Source organism: Pan troglodytes, chromosome 3 (assembly GCF_028858775.2).
Source record: "Pan troglodytes isolate AG18354 chromosome 3, NHGRI_mPanTro3-v2.0_pri, whole genome shotgun sequence".
NCBI classification, from domain to species: domain Eukaryota; kingdom Metazoa; phylum Chordata; class Mammalia; order Primates; family Hominidae; genus Pan; species Pan troglodytes.
In genome coordinates this window covers 27,332,862-27,345,467 of record NC_072401.2, presented here as the reverse complement: position 1 = coordinate 27,345,467, position 12,606 = coordinate 27,332,862, and the positions used below count along the sequence as shown (strand labels likewise).

Here is a 12,606-nt window from a genome sequence, read left to right as displayed (position 1 = left end):
CTTTTCATGATATCACATTTTTACAAGAATCACCATAAGAGAATGTCAGAAAAGAATCAGTCTTCATCTTCTCATTAGTTTAACACATCTTTTGCCAGAGCAATCTCAACCCCCAATTACAAGGGACAGTGTATTTAACAACACAGAAAAGGGAAACCAATCATACTCTAAATAATCAAAGAAATAAAAACATGACATTTCACTGAAAATACCAAAGATTATTTTTCAATAAAAACACTATTGGGCACTCAAAAACACAATCCTTCCAGAAAGCAATCTGTCAGTAAATACATACAAATAGATAATTTTTAAACCTTAAAATATTCATATCTTTTAACTTAATAGTATGCTTCTAGGAAGCTGCCCTTAAAATCCACAGTGGAGAAAAGATTTAGGCAAATAAATGTCTACAACAATATTTTTTAAAGAAAAACTGAAAACTATCCAACAATGAGAATCTACCTAACAATGAGGAAATAATTTATATCTTCCATTCAATAGTTAAGAAAAAGCTCAGGATACGTTGGATTTTTAAAAGATGCAAAATTCCATCTAAAAGGATTGCAACTTGTCTTAGTCCACTCAGGTTGCTATAACAAAATACTTTATACTGGGTAATTTAGAAAGAACAGAAATTTTTTTGCTTACAGTTCTAAAGGCTGGGAAGTCCAAGATAAAGGCACCAGCAGATTCAGTGTCTGGTGAGGGCTCTCTTGCTTTACAGGTGGCACCTTGTTGCTATATCCTTACATGACAGAAGGGAAGGGCAAAAGTGGCTTTTTTTTTTTTTTGAGATGGAGTCTCACTGTGTTGCCCAGGCTAGAGTGCAGCAGTGCAATCTCAGCTCACTGCAACCTCTGCCTCCAGAGTTCAAGCCATTATTCTGCCTCAGCCTCCCAAGTAGCTGGGACTACAGACATGCACCACCACACCGGGCTAATTTTTGTATTTTTAGTAAAGACGGGGTGTCACCATATTGGCCAGGCTGGTCTCAAACTCCTGACCTCAGATGATCTGCCTGCCTAGGCCTCCCAAAGAACTGGGATTACGGGCATGAGCCACTGAGCCCAGCCCCCTCTGGCCTCTTTTATAAGGGCACTAATCCCATTCATAAGGGTTTTGTCCTTATGACCTAATCACTTCCCAAACGCTATAACTCTTAGTACCACCATCACCTTGAGGTTTAGGTTTCAACATATAAATTTTGAGGAGACACATACATTCAGAACATAGCACAACTACATAAAATAATACTACATATACATATAAAAAAGAACAATACCAAAATGGTTCTTTCTGAAGAGTAAAATTTGTTTTATTCTCTTGTCTACACTTGCATATATTTTCCAAGTTCAAAATAAGAGAACCTATGTATACAAGAGAAGAATAAAATAAAAATAACAAAGTACCAATTTTAAGAATTCTAAGATCTTTGAAAAAAATCACTTCTAAAACATTTAAGTTACCGTATCTGGTTTAAAATGCATTAAATATTTCCTCTAGCTTAATTCTAATTTGGCTGTCTATCCTCAGGAAAAAGAAAATTAGATGTGTGTGTGTGTGTGTGTGTGTGTGTATATATATATATATTTACATATATATATATATTTATATATATGAAGGTTTATGCACAAAAGGTATGAACCAAGGCATTCATCCAAAAAGTTTTATGGAGTTACCTATGAGACACTGTGTACTATCTAGATACTACATGAGTACAAGGGCCCAATCCTTTTACAGCTTATATTTCTGTGGATAAGTACAGATAACAAGTTAATAAGCATATTAAAATGTAATTTCTGGTTTTAAGTATTATAAAGGAAATTAACAAAATACTGTGTATGTTTATCAGGGACAGCAAAGACAGAGCCTGCTCCTATAGGAAGTCACCAAAAAAAGTCCTAAAAAAATACAAAACCAAAAATATACTGCATCCAGACATGCAAAAAGATGAGAAGGAACAATCAAGATGTGGGAAACCTCAAGTGCCAGGGCCCAGAAACAGAGAAAGAGTTTCACATACTTCAGCAGCAGAAAGGAAGCTGGGTAGATGGAAATGGTAAAAACAGATGAAGCTACAAAGGTAGACAGGGGCCAGATCATGCAGCAATTTGCAGGCCAGCATAAAAGGTTTCTATTCTATCATAATTACATAAGCCTCTAAAGCGGGGGGGGGGGGGGCGGAAATTATCTTATGTGTACTTCTGAGATTAGACTGCAGAAGGTAAAGAATGATAATAAGAAGATAGGAAGGTACTGCAGGAATCCCAGTAAGAGGGAATGGTAGCCCAGACCAGAGTGATGGCAATGAAAATAGAAAAAAGCAGAGAAACTCAAGACATAATGTGGTGGCTAGAACCCATAGTATTTACTGGCAGGAGGTCAGAATGTGGGCGATGAGGGCCCAGAACAATCAAGTATACCTCTTAGGACTCTGGCTGAATCATTACTTACAAAGCTAAAACTTAAAGTGTGTTTCTAATGACAAGGAATAGTTACATGTATTACGAAGTATCCATGAGATGGAATATTACTAATGTTTGTGGAAGGCTTGCTTCTCTTTACTGTCTATGAGATAATGGGCATGATACTTATATAGTCCTTCGGTTTCCTCAAATAATTACTACAAATAATACCTACTGCTCTCATAGAGTTGTTGGGAGAATTAAATGTAAACCTAGGAAAAACTTAACACAATGACTGTGTAAAGCTATCAGAATTCATAGTAATAATATCTCACCACCCAGAATAAAAAAGGTATTCAATAAATGTTTTGTAATTGAATAGACAAGCAGATAAAAGAAATGGTATAATATCCCAGGTCACCTGACTCAATCCCATAATCCTTCTACAAAACTATGCATTCTTCACCACAGGCAGGTAAAAAAAAAAAAAAGATTAACAGTTTCACAACCATTAGATTGTGAAATCAACTAAGTGAAACCATGAAATCCTCGTTAGAGATTTTTGGTACAAACTATACAAAAATGGAAGATCTATGCTGTCATGTCGATTACATAATTAAGTAACTACATAGTCAAGTAGATTAACTAGAATTATAGGTAAGTTTCTGAGTCACAAAAGTAATTGAAAAGTTTACTGGCCTACTTACAGGCTGATGAGTCAATCTGAATGCAATACAAAAAGAGCACACGACAGGGGAGACAAAGCAGCAAGAAAATATTAAAATAAAGTCAAAAGTTAGATGGTGATAAGGTTTGGCTCTGTGTCCCCACCCAAATCTGACCCCCAATTGTAATCCTCATGTGTGGGGGGAGGATCCTGATGGGAGGTGACTGGCCCAAAGGGGTAGTTTCCCCCATGCTGTTCTCATGATAGGAGTTCTCATGAGAGCCGATAGTTTTAAGTGTGGCACTTCCTTGCTCTTGCTCTCTCTCTCCTGCCACCATGTAAGATGTGCCTTGCTTCCCCTTCGCCTTCTGCCATGATTGTAAGTTTCCTGAGACCTCCCAAGCCAGGTGGAAATGTGAGTCAGTTAAACCCCTTTTGTTCATAAATTACCCAGTCTCAGGTAGTATCTTTATAGCAGTGTGAAAATGAACTAATACAGATGGGGAATACAAGTGAGTGGCTAAATAAGAGAACAGAACACAAAACCTGGAAGGAAAGGAAAAAGAGATATACCAAAAATCAGGATTAGTCAGAGTCTGAGAGACAATTACAGACTAGGAGAAGCAGGTAATTACCTCTCCCACCCACAAGGCCCAGGCAAAGATCCACTGCTCCTAGGGGAGAGATAGAAGTAAAAGCCTACTATGCTTCAAGGACACAGAGACCCTCCTGACCCATGATCCCATACCAAAACTAATCAGAAGTATACTACTGCTAGGGGAAGGACAGAAAACTCTCTGTCCCAAGTACTACCTCAGTCACAAGGCAAAATTTGGCTGCCATGGGAGGGGAAAGATTAGGGGGAGAAGGGACGACCGAAAAGGTTCTACTCTCAAGACTCAGGCTTACGAGCCCTACCTAAGACTGAGGGTAGACCAGGAAAACCAAGAACTTCTCCACCCCCGTCACAAACCTAGCACATATAAAAAAGAATCCACTATAGAACAGGATGTTGCTGATAGCTGCCAACAGAGCAGTGTCTTAGTCCCTTTGTGCAGCCATAACAGAATATCTGAGACAGTGTAATTTATAAGGCACAGCAATCCATTTATATTTCCTCACTGTTCTGGAGGCTGGGAAGTCCAAGATGAAGACACCAGCATCTAGTGACAGCCTTCTTGCTGCATCACTACATGGCAGATGGGCAAAGAGAGAGACACAAAAGGGAGCCACGCTTGACCTATATTTTATAACAACATTAATCCCACCTATGAGGGTAGAGCTCTCATGGCCTAAGCACCTCTTAAAGGTCCCATTTCTCAGTACTGTCACAAGGGCAATTAAATTTCAACAGGAGTTTTGGAGAGGACAAATTTTCAAACCATAGCAAGTAGGAACACCACTCAGTCCACCTAAAGCACAAAATAACAGCAACTCGCCGCCAGAGAAATTTAGGTCTGTGGTGCACTGAAGGTGATGGTAGTAACAACAGAGCCATACCCAGCCCAAGCAGTGACAAAACTAACTCAACCTACCATACCAACAGTGTGACAGAGGAGGTATACGCATTTCTAGACACAGGTTCTTCTATCATTCAAAAAGTATGACACATTTAAAGAAGGAAAAACAAAAAACCCATCGTCAAGAGATAAAGCAAACAACAGAACCAAACAGAGATTACCCAGATGTTGGAACTAATCAGACATGCTATAATATGATTCATAAATATGTTAAAAAAGGTAAAGGAAAAGATTAATATGTTAAAGGATCTGGACAACATAAGAACAGACAGGAAATTTCAGCAGGGATACGAAAACTATAAGAGAGTCAAATGGCAATGCTAAAATTAAAAATAAGAATTTATCAAAGATGGAGAATCCCTTTGACAGGATTCTTCATGAACTTAGGTCAACAGAAGTCATCCAAACTGAAACAGAAAAAAAAGGGAAGGGGTGTTTTTTAAAATAAAGAAACCATAAAGGAACACCATTATCAAACAGTCTAACATATACTTAATTGGTGTCCCAAAGGGAGAATAGAGAAAGCAAAGGAAAAAAGAATTATCTGAAAAGATAATAGCCAAGATTTTCCAAAATTAACAAAAGACAACCAAGATCCAAAGAGGTCAGAAAGCCCTCTTAAAATTGGTTAAGTTATAGTTACCTTAAATCAGGCAAGTCAAAGCAAAAGGTTAATACAAAAAAATACAGCTTGAAATAACTAACTATTGGAAAGTATATATGTAACAGATAATGTAAAAATATTTTCTATCACCTATAAAAAGATGACATTCTATTTACCATCTCCACATGAAAATAAACTCAAATGGTCTAAAACAGAAAAAAAGACAGTAAGAGACAGAAAAAACCTGAACTGTAAAGTATAATCCAATAATTAAACACATACTATAGTTTTCTGCCAAAAGCCACTAATCCAATGAAGACATTGACTATACTGCTTTGGCCAAAAAACTGTCAATTTTCAGCAAGTACATTAAATAAAGGCATTTGGTTATGAGTTACAAAAACTATTATATATAAATTTAATAAATCCTCTAGATGATAATTCCACTTTGTGAAAATTCTAATACCCACAAATTTATTTAGGGTTTCTCATTTCCACTATTGTGAGACTTTTTATGTTAGAGTAACTGGAAAAAGAAGGGATCTAGAGATTGATAAGAGTAAAGCAAGGCAGAGCAAGTTTTAAGACTTTTAAAATGCAACCCTGAGTTAAAGGAAACCTAGGTAAAGTCCACTTGACCTTAAAAGTGTATTCCTGTGACTCAAAAGTGGGAAGTGCTACGATCCAAAGACCTACCTAAGTGGTGGGAACAGAGCCAGGAGAGACTGTCTAACATCTTCATGTCTTAATATAAAGGCTCTACAGGAAGAATTCTAATTTTACCAATACCCTGTTACTGAAGTGGTTTCATCCATAGTAGCGGAGAAATTAAAGACTTCTTAAATAAGTTTACCCCAAACCTTTTTCATTTGATTCATCCAAATCAGTCAACATGTCTGAGACTGTGTGGACCCCCAAGACATGTGAATCAACAATTCCAAGTAACAAAAACAAGACATCTAGCTTTTCCATGGACTGGATACTGAGCCACTAATATGCTCCTTTGTGTACATACTATATACTACAAGCGAAAATGGGTTTTCAAACATCTCATAAGCTACAGAAGGAAATACTGAACTCTTCCTAATAATAAAAGGATGATAAATGGAAACTAACTTTTCTGAATTACTAATTCAGAACACGCAAATGATTACTATGGTACTTTCTTTTAGCAAATATAAATATTAGTAAGGGCTTTTGTGGGGCTACAGTATCTCTAAAGCCTATTTTTCCCAAAGGTCTGTTTTTCAATTTGAAATTCTGCTAGTATAAGATTTTTCAAGAACATCCCCATAATAATTAGAAAGGAATTGTCTATAAATATGTCATGTCTTGCTTGGGAATTTGTATTTAACTAAAAACAGCTCCCATTTATCTAGAAATCTTGAAGACTGACAAAATACAAAGACTTATTATCTTTTCATTCCTACAGAGTCTGTTCTCACGTTTTTACATTATAAATTTACATACAGGCTTCCTACTCCTTTACTAATCTAGAATATAAAGAAAAAATAATCCTAATTATTAACATATTTAGGGCTTATGATGAATCTATCATGACTACCAGCCACCTGCTTGAAAACAAACTTAAAGACCTCAAAATGTAAAACTAAATTTTTAGTACACTATAAAAGTTACCAGATAATTTTATAAACACGTTTAAACAACTCATCATAGATTATTCATATATAAGTTTGGTTACATTCAGAGGACCGGCATATGTGCATATTTCTATAAGATTTTTAAACAGATCTCATAAAAAATACTATATAGCATATGGCAAAAATAACACAAAACTAGGAGTTAATAGATCTGAGTTCTAATTTTAGGTCTATTACACTAAGTTAAACTTGATAGTAAGTTAAGAATATGGATATGCTTTGTATAAAACTCAAAGAGATTTATCATTGTGAATTATATAACTGATACTATGAGTTAAAAGATTAATCAATAAAACCAATATGCCATTCGGCTTCAATTAAAGGAATCTGCAAACTAGTGAGTACTGGAATCCGTAGCAATCATAATACGAAGAAGCTGCCAATTTTATTCTAAGATCACATACTGCATGTAGCAAAACTACATTTGCCCAACAAATAACCACAGCATTAAAAGTAAAATTATGACAGCAGCACCTTCATTAGTTTAGTTTTCTCCTACTTCTCCGGTACCTAAAAAGTGTCTGCTGTCTAGCACACAGCAGACATTCAAACATTTGTTTAATAAATATCCTCCACAACTAAGTGGCACAATGTAACTTCACAGTCTATGCCTAATACTTACTGATTTTACTACTTCCAATTTCATATTAACCAGCACTTTTTTAATGTTCTTAAAATCTGTGAGACTATAAATCAAATATAATTGTAACCTTTTAAATAATCCCATTCTTTTATTTCCCCAAACTCGAAAAGATATGAAATTATCCATTAAAAGAGGAGAGTTCATACTTAAGCAAAATGAGTAATATATTAACAATAACTGCTTGGTTTATGTAAATGAAGAACTGAAAGCTGATCCTATAACATTTGTCCACTAGAAGTTACCAGTCACCAATAAAGATGTGTCACAGTTCTTCCTAAAAGTACTTTACAGTACTTGGCGTCGGGCAGACGTTGGGGGTGCTGGGGCCTAGTGGTCAGACAAGACTCTTGGGCAGGCAGATGGCTTCTCAGCGGCAGGGTGTAGGGGCCTCTGTGCGCCGGAGATCTCTCCAGTACCAGGAGCAGCTCAAGAACAGCAAGGAGCTGCAGCCTGTGGCCAGCCATCCAGGAGACCCCTGCCGCAGCCCTGGGTTCCCTGTGCAGACAGTTCCAAAGGAGGCTGCCCCTGACAGCCGTCAACCTCAATCTCTGGGGAGACCCCTCCTGCAAACACTTGGAAACCCCAGAGCCAGGGCAGCAGAGCCTCCAAGCTGCAGCTCGCTCAGCTAAGAGTGCCTCAGGTGCCAAGTCCCAGAGAATCCAGGAGTCCTGACACCAAGTGGCTGGTGGAGACTCAGGTGAAGGCCAGGAGAAAGAGAGGGGCACAGAAGAGCAGTGGATCCCTGACTCACAGCCTGAGCCAGAAGAGCACCCAGCTGTCTGGAGGCGCCCCTGTCCACTCAGCCGCAGACCCCTGGGAGAAGAAGCATCACTGCCTCTCTGCCCGGATGGGTTCACGTACCCACCCACTATGGCGGTTGAGGCGGGAGTCTGCCTTGTAGAGCCCCTTACCCCTTGACAGAGCCCCTCTGCTCTCCCAGTGAATCTGACAGTGACCTAGAGCCTGTGGAGGCAGAAATTCAGCATCTCCACAAGCTGTCCCAAGAGCTGGATGAAGCCATTATGGCAGAAGAGAGTGGTGACATGAGCGTCTCTCTCATTCATGACTGAGGAAGTGCCCTGCAGGAAACAAGCCCTGTCTGATCACCAAAACTTCACACCCAGTATGTCTGTGCTTCCCCATGAGCTTCCTGGACAAAGGAGTCATAGTTACCCTGGGCCACTGCTAACAAGGAAATAACAAGGGACCCAGAGCCCCCCTGCTCTGGCCACATCTAGCCACAATGATTTAGTTCAGAACTAACACAGTAGCGATGAGAATGGAAAGAATTTTTTTTTTTTTTAAAAGACGGAGTCTCACTCTGTCGCCCAGGCTGGAGTGGAGTGCAATGGCATGATCTCAGCTCACTGCAACCTCCACCTCCAGGGTTCAAGCGAGTTTCCTGCCTCAGCCTCCCAAGTAGCTGGGATTACAGGCACTCACCATCATGCCTGGCTAATCGTTGTATTTTTGTAGAGATGGGGTTTCACCATGTTGGCCAGGCTGGGCTTCAACTTCTGACCTCAGGTGATCCGCCCGCCTCGGCCTCCCAAAGTGTTGGGATTACAGGTGTGAGCCACCACACCCGGCCTGTTACCCTCTGAATTAAACCCAAACAAGGTAACAAGGTAACAAGGTCTATGAGGCTCTGTACCATCCAGCCCTTCCCTTTTCTATAGCCAGATCTCATCCAACATTCCCCCTCCCTCAAGATGCTGGGTCAAAATGATACTCTTTCATTTCTTCAAATAATTCCAATTCTTTCTTGCCTCACAGTCTTTGTCCATGTGGAATGCTATTCCCCAATTCTTCAGACTTGGCTCTTTATTGTCCTTCAAGATGCCACCTTAAATGTGACCTTCTCAGAAGCCTTCTCTAACTAGCCTACCTAAATTAAAAAGTGCCCCACATTATTTTCTATTTTATGTCTCTTTTGTTCCTTAATAGCATTTCTCACAACTCAAAATAGTATTTGTATTTTCTATCTTCCCAACTGAAATGCAAGCTCCATGAGAACAAAAACCTCAATCTCATTCATCTTTGTGTCCCCAATACTTATCATATGCTTGTAATATACTTGGCATTCAAATATTTGCTAAGTAATTTCACATTTTTAAAAAATCACTCTATGAGCCTATTATTAAATATATCAATATGCATACATATCTATAAAAGATTGTAAAAAACAAAATTTCGATGTTATCTTTGTTATTTTTAGCTGTTGAAGTAGATGTATTTTCTATATTTACTTTTCAGTATGTTCTAAATTTTTTATAGTAAACCTTTAAACTCAGAAATTAAAGATTTTAAAGTCTAACATTTCAACTGCAAAATGCTTTAAATCTTTAAATCATATAAAATAATAAAGGTACAAAATGACTCAGGCTTATGATACAACTAATTTTTTTTTAATATCACGCTGCTTCTCAATGTCACTGTCTATACTTAGCTTCATATTTCTACAGAGTTTTAACTAATCTCGGACCACTCATGGTCCGGTTATTTAGATCAACTAACTGCCTCAAACTATGTGTTCATACTTTTTTAAAATGCAACATAAAATATCTTAATAACACTCAATAAATCAAAGCACATTTCTACAACTATCCTACCTCTGTATCTATAGATAAAAAGAATAACGGTTAAGTCAATAATACCTGAATACTTACCCTTGCCAGGCTCTATTCTAAGCACACACAGAGTAATTCATTTATTCTTTGCATCCCATTTTAGAGATAAGGAAATTTAGGCACTAACAGACTAAATCATCTACCCAAAATTACAAAACCACTGTCAGACTGTCAGACTGGGATTCAAACTCAGGAAATCCTGCCCTAGTCTAGAGGCTATGCTCTTCATCACACTATACAAAAGTGGAAACAGGCCAGGCATGGCGGCTCACACTCATAATCTAATTACTTTGCGGGGCCAAGGTGGGAGGATTGCCTAAGCCCAGGAATTTGAGATCAGCCCTGGGCAACATACTCAGACTCTTGTCTCTACCAAAAAAAAAAAGGGGGGGGGGGTGAAAACAGACTTATGGGCCAGATAAAAGTTCAAGATATAAGATGCTATGCTTCTTAAAAATTACATTCCGTCATCCTTGTATTTATGAAAACAAAGCACAAACAGAAATTACGCACTTATTGAAAAGCCGAGTCAAACTGAACAAATCGAGTCAAAGTTTAATTTTAAAAAGGACAAATTATTGGGCCTCAGATATATTTTATAGGAGTCGTATTCCAAGATTTCAGAATATTTAATAGCAAAATTTTGTTATTTACCAAAAATAAATGAAGGAGAAACTCATAAGGCCATTGGACAATAAAGATCTACAATGTAACATTAATCACAATGTTTGTATCTGCTACTTCTCCAGCCTCATTTCCTGATTCAACTCCATATATACCTTATGCTTTAACATAAAGATCCTTAGCACAGGGGGGATTTTTAAAGTACGAACTATTTGAGAGCAATCCTAAATTTCTGTTATATGTACTAACTCATAGAGATAACCTCACAGGGATTCTCTAAGGATTAAATTGGATGAAACATACAAAATGCCTGGCAAAAATTTAAATCCCACATGCAAATATGGATGATGCTGCACTGCGAACGGGCCCAGCATTGACTCTGTCATCCTGGGTATTTGGTAATTCACAACCACATTTAGCACTCTCAAATGTCAATGCCTATAATAATCTCACTCCCCACCCAGCTTCCTCACTTCGCACCTATGGTTTTCCACCATGCCTTTCTCTATCTGACAAACTCATACGTTCTCGGCACATACTTCTACTCTGGATATTTAAAAAAAAAAAAAAAGGATTCACTAATAACCTACTAATAACCTGCATCTCCACATCGAAATTAGTAACTCCATCTTTGTAATTCAGTAAAATACAGCACGTAGCCTTAGGCCCTTTTACCCTTATCACAATGTTATCATCACCCTTTAAGTGGGTATGCCTTCTAGTAGACTACAAGGTAGGGTGAATATCTTACTGATCTTGAAATTCCAAACACCCAACTGGTGTCTGGCACATGGGACTCACTGAAATTTTTTGTTTGCTTGCTTGTTTTTTAATAAAGTATACAAAAGAGTGAAAAAGGAATGATACCTGAAAACATGTACATCTATCATATCTCAGTTAAAATTTTTTTAAATTATAGTTATTTATAATTATACTTTGTTCCAAAGAAGGGGGAAGGGAGACTTATTTTTCAATACTGCAAATGTATAACAAAAACTTCCATTAAATATTCTAATATATATTTTGTTATAACTTCAGTAAGGCATAATGACAAAAAGTAGATATATTTAAGGTATACAATTTGATTTGATATATGCATACATTATGAAATATTCACCACAATGAAGCTAATTCACATAATCCATCACATCACATCCTTACCTTTTTTTTTTTTTTTTTGGTATGTTAAGAACTCTTAAGGTCTACCCTCTTCACAAATGTCAAGTACAGTATATGATACTATTAACTACAGTCATACTGTTGTACATTAGATCTCTGAACTTATTTATGTTGCATAACTGAATCTTTGTACTTGAAGTTTCAACATCTCTCCATTTACTCCTTTCCCTAGCCCCTGGTAACCACCATTCTACTCTGTAAGTTTGTTATTTTCAGATTCCATGCAGTATTTGTCTTTCTATGGCTGCGTTATTTCACTTAGCATAATGTCCTCCACGTTCATCCATGTTGCCGCAAATGGCAGGATTTTCTTCTTTTTTAATGCTGAATAATATTTCATGGTGCAAGTGCGTATGTATCACATTTTCTTTATGCATTCATTGATGAACGTTTAGGTTGTTTCCATATCTTGGCTATTGTGAAAAATGCTGAAAAGAACATAGCAGTGCAGATATCTCTAACAGATATTTTCAGTAAATGTAGCAAGGATACTAGATAAGCTACCACAGTAGTGGCCTTTTAAGAAACAAAATATTTATACATATTTTCGTATTTTTAGATTATGCAATCCACTCTCAGGCAATTTTCAGGTTTACATTTTAAAAAGTTTTTTTTAATTAGCCATCTGTGGTGCCTCACAGGCTGGGAGGCTAAGGCGGGAAGATTGATTGAG

The 12,606-nt window shown here is 37.5% G+C and overlaps 1 protein-coding gene and 1 pseudogene across 9 annotated transcripts in view; one reads left to right on the top strand and one right to left on the bottom strand.

The window, feature by feature from the left end:
- STIM2 (stromal interaction molecule 2) overlaps window positions 1–12,606 on the bottom strand; it is a 174,974-nt gene that overhangs the window by 138,664 nt on the left and 23,704 nt on the right. The gene's annotated exons all lie outside the window — the stretch shown is intronic.
- LOC100609646 (protein PIMREG-like) lies at window positions 7,860–8,570 on the top strand (annotated as a pseudogene).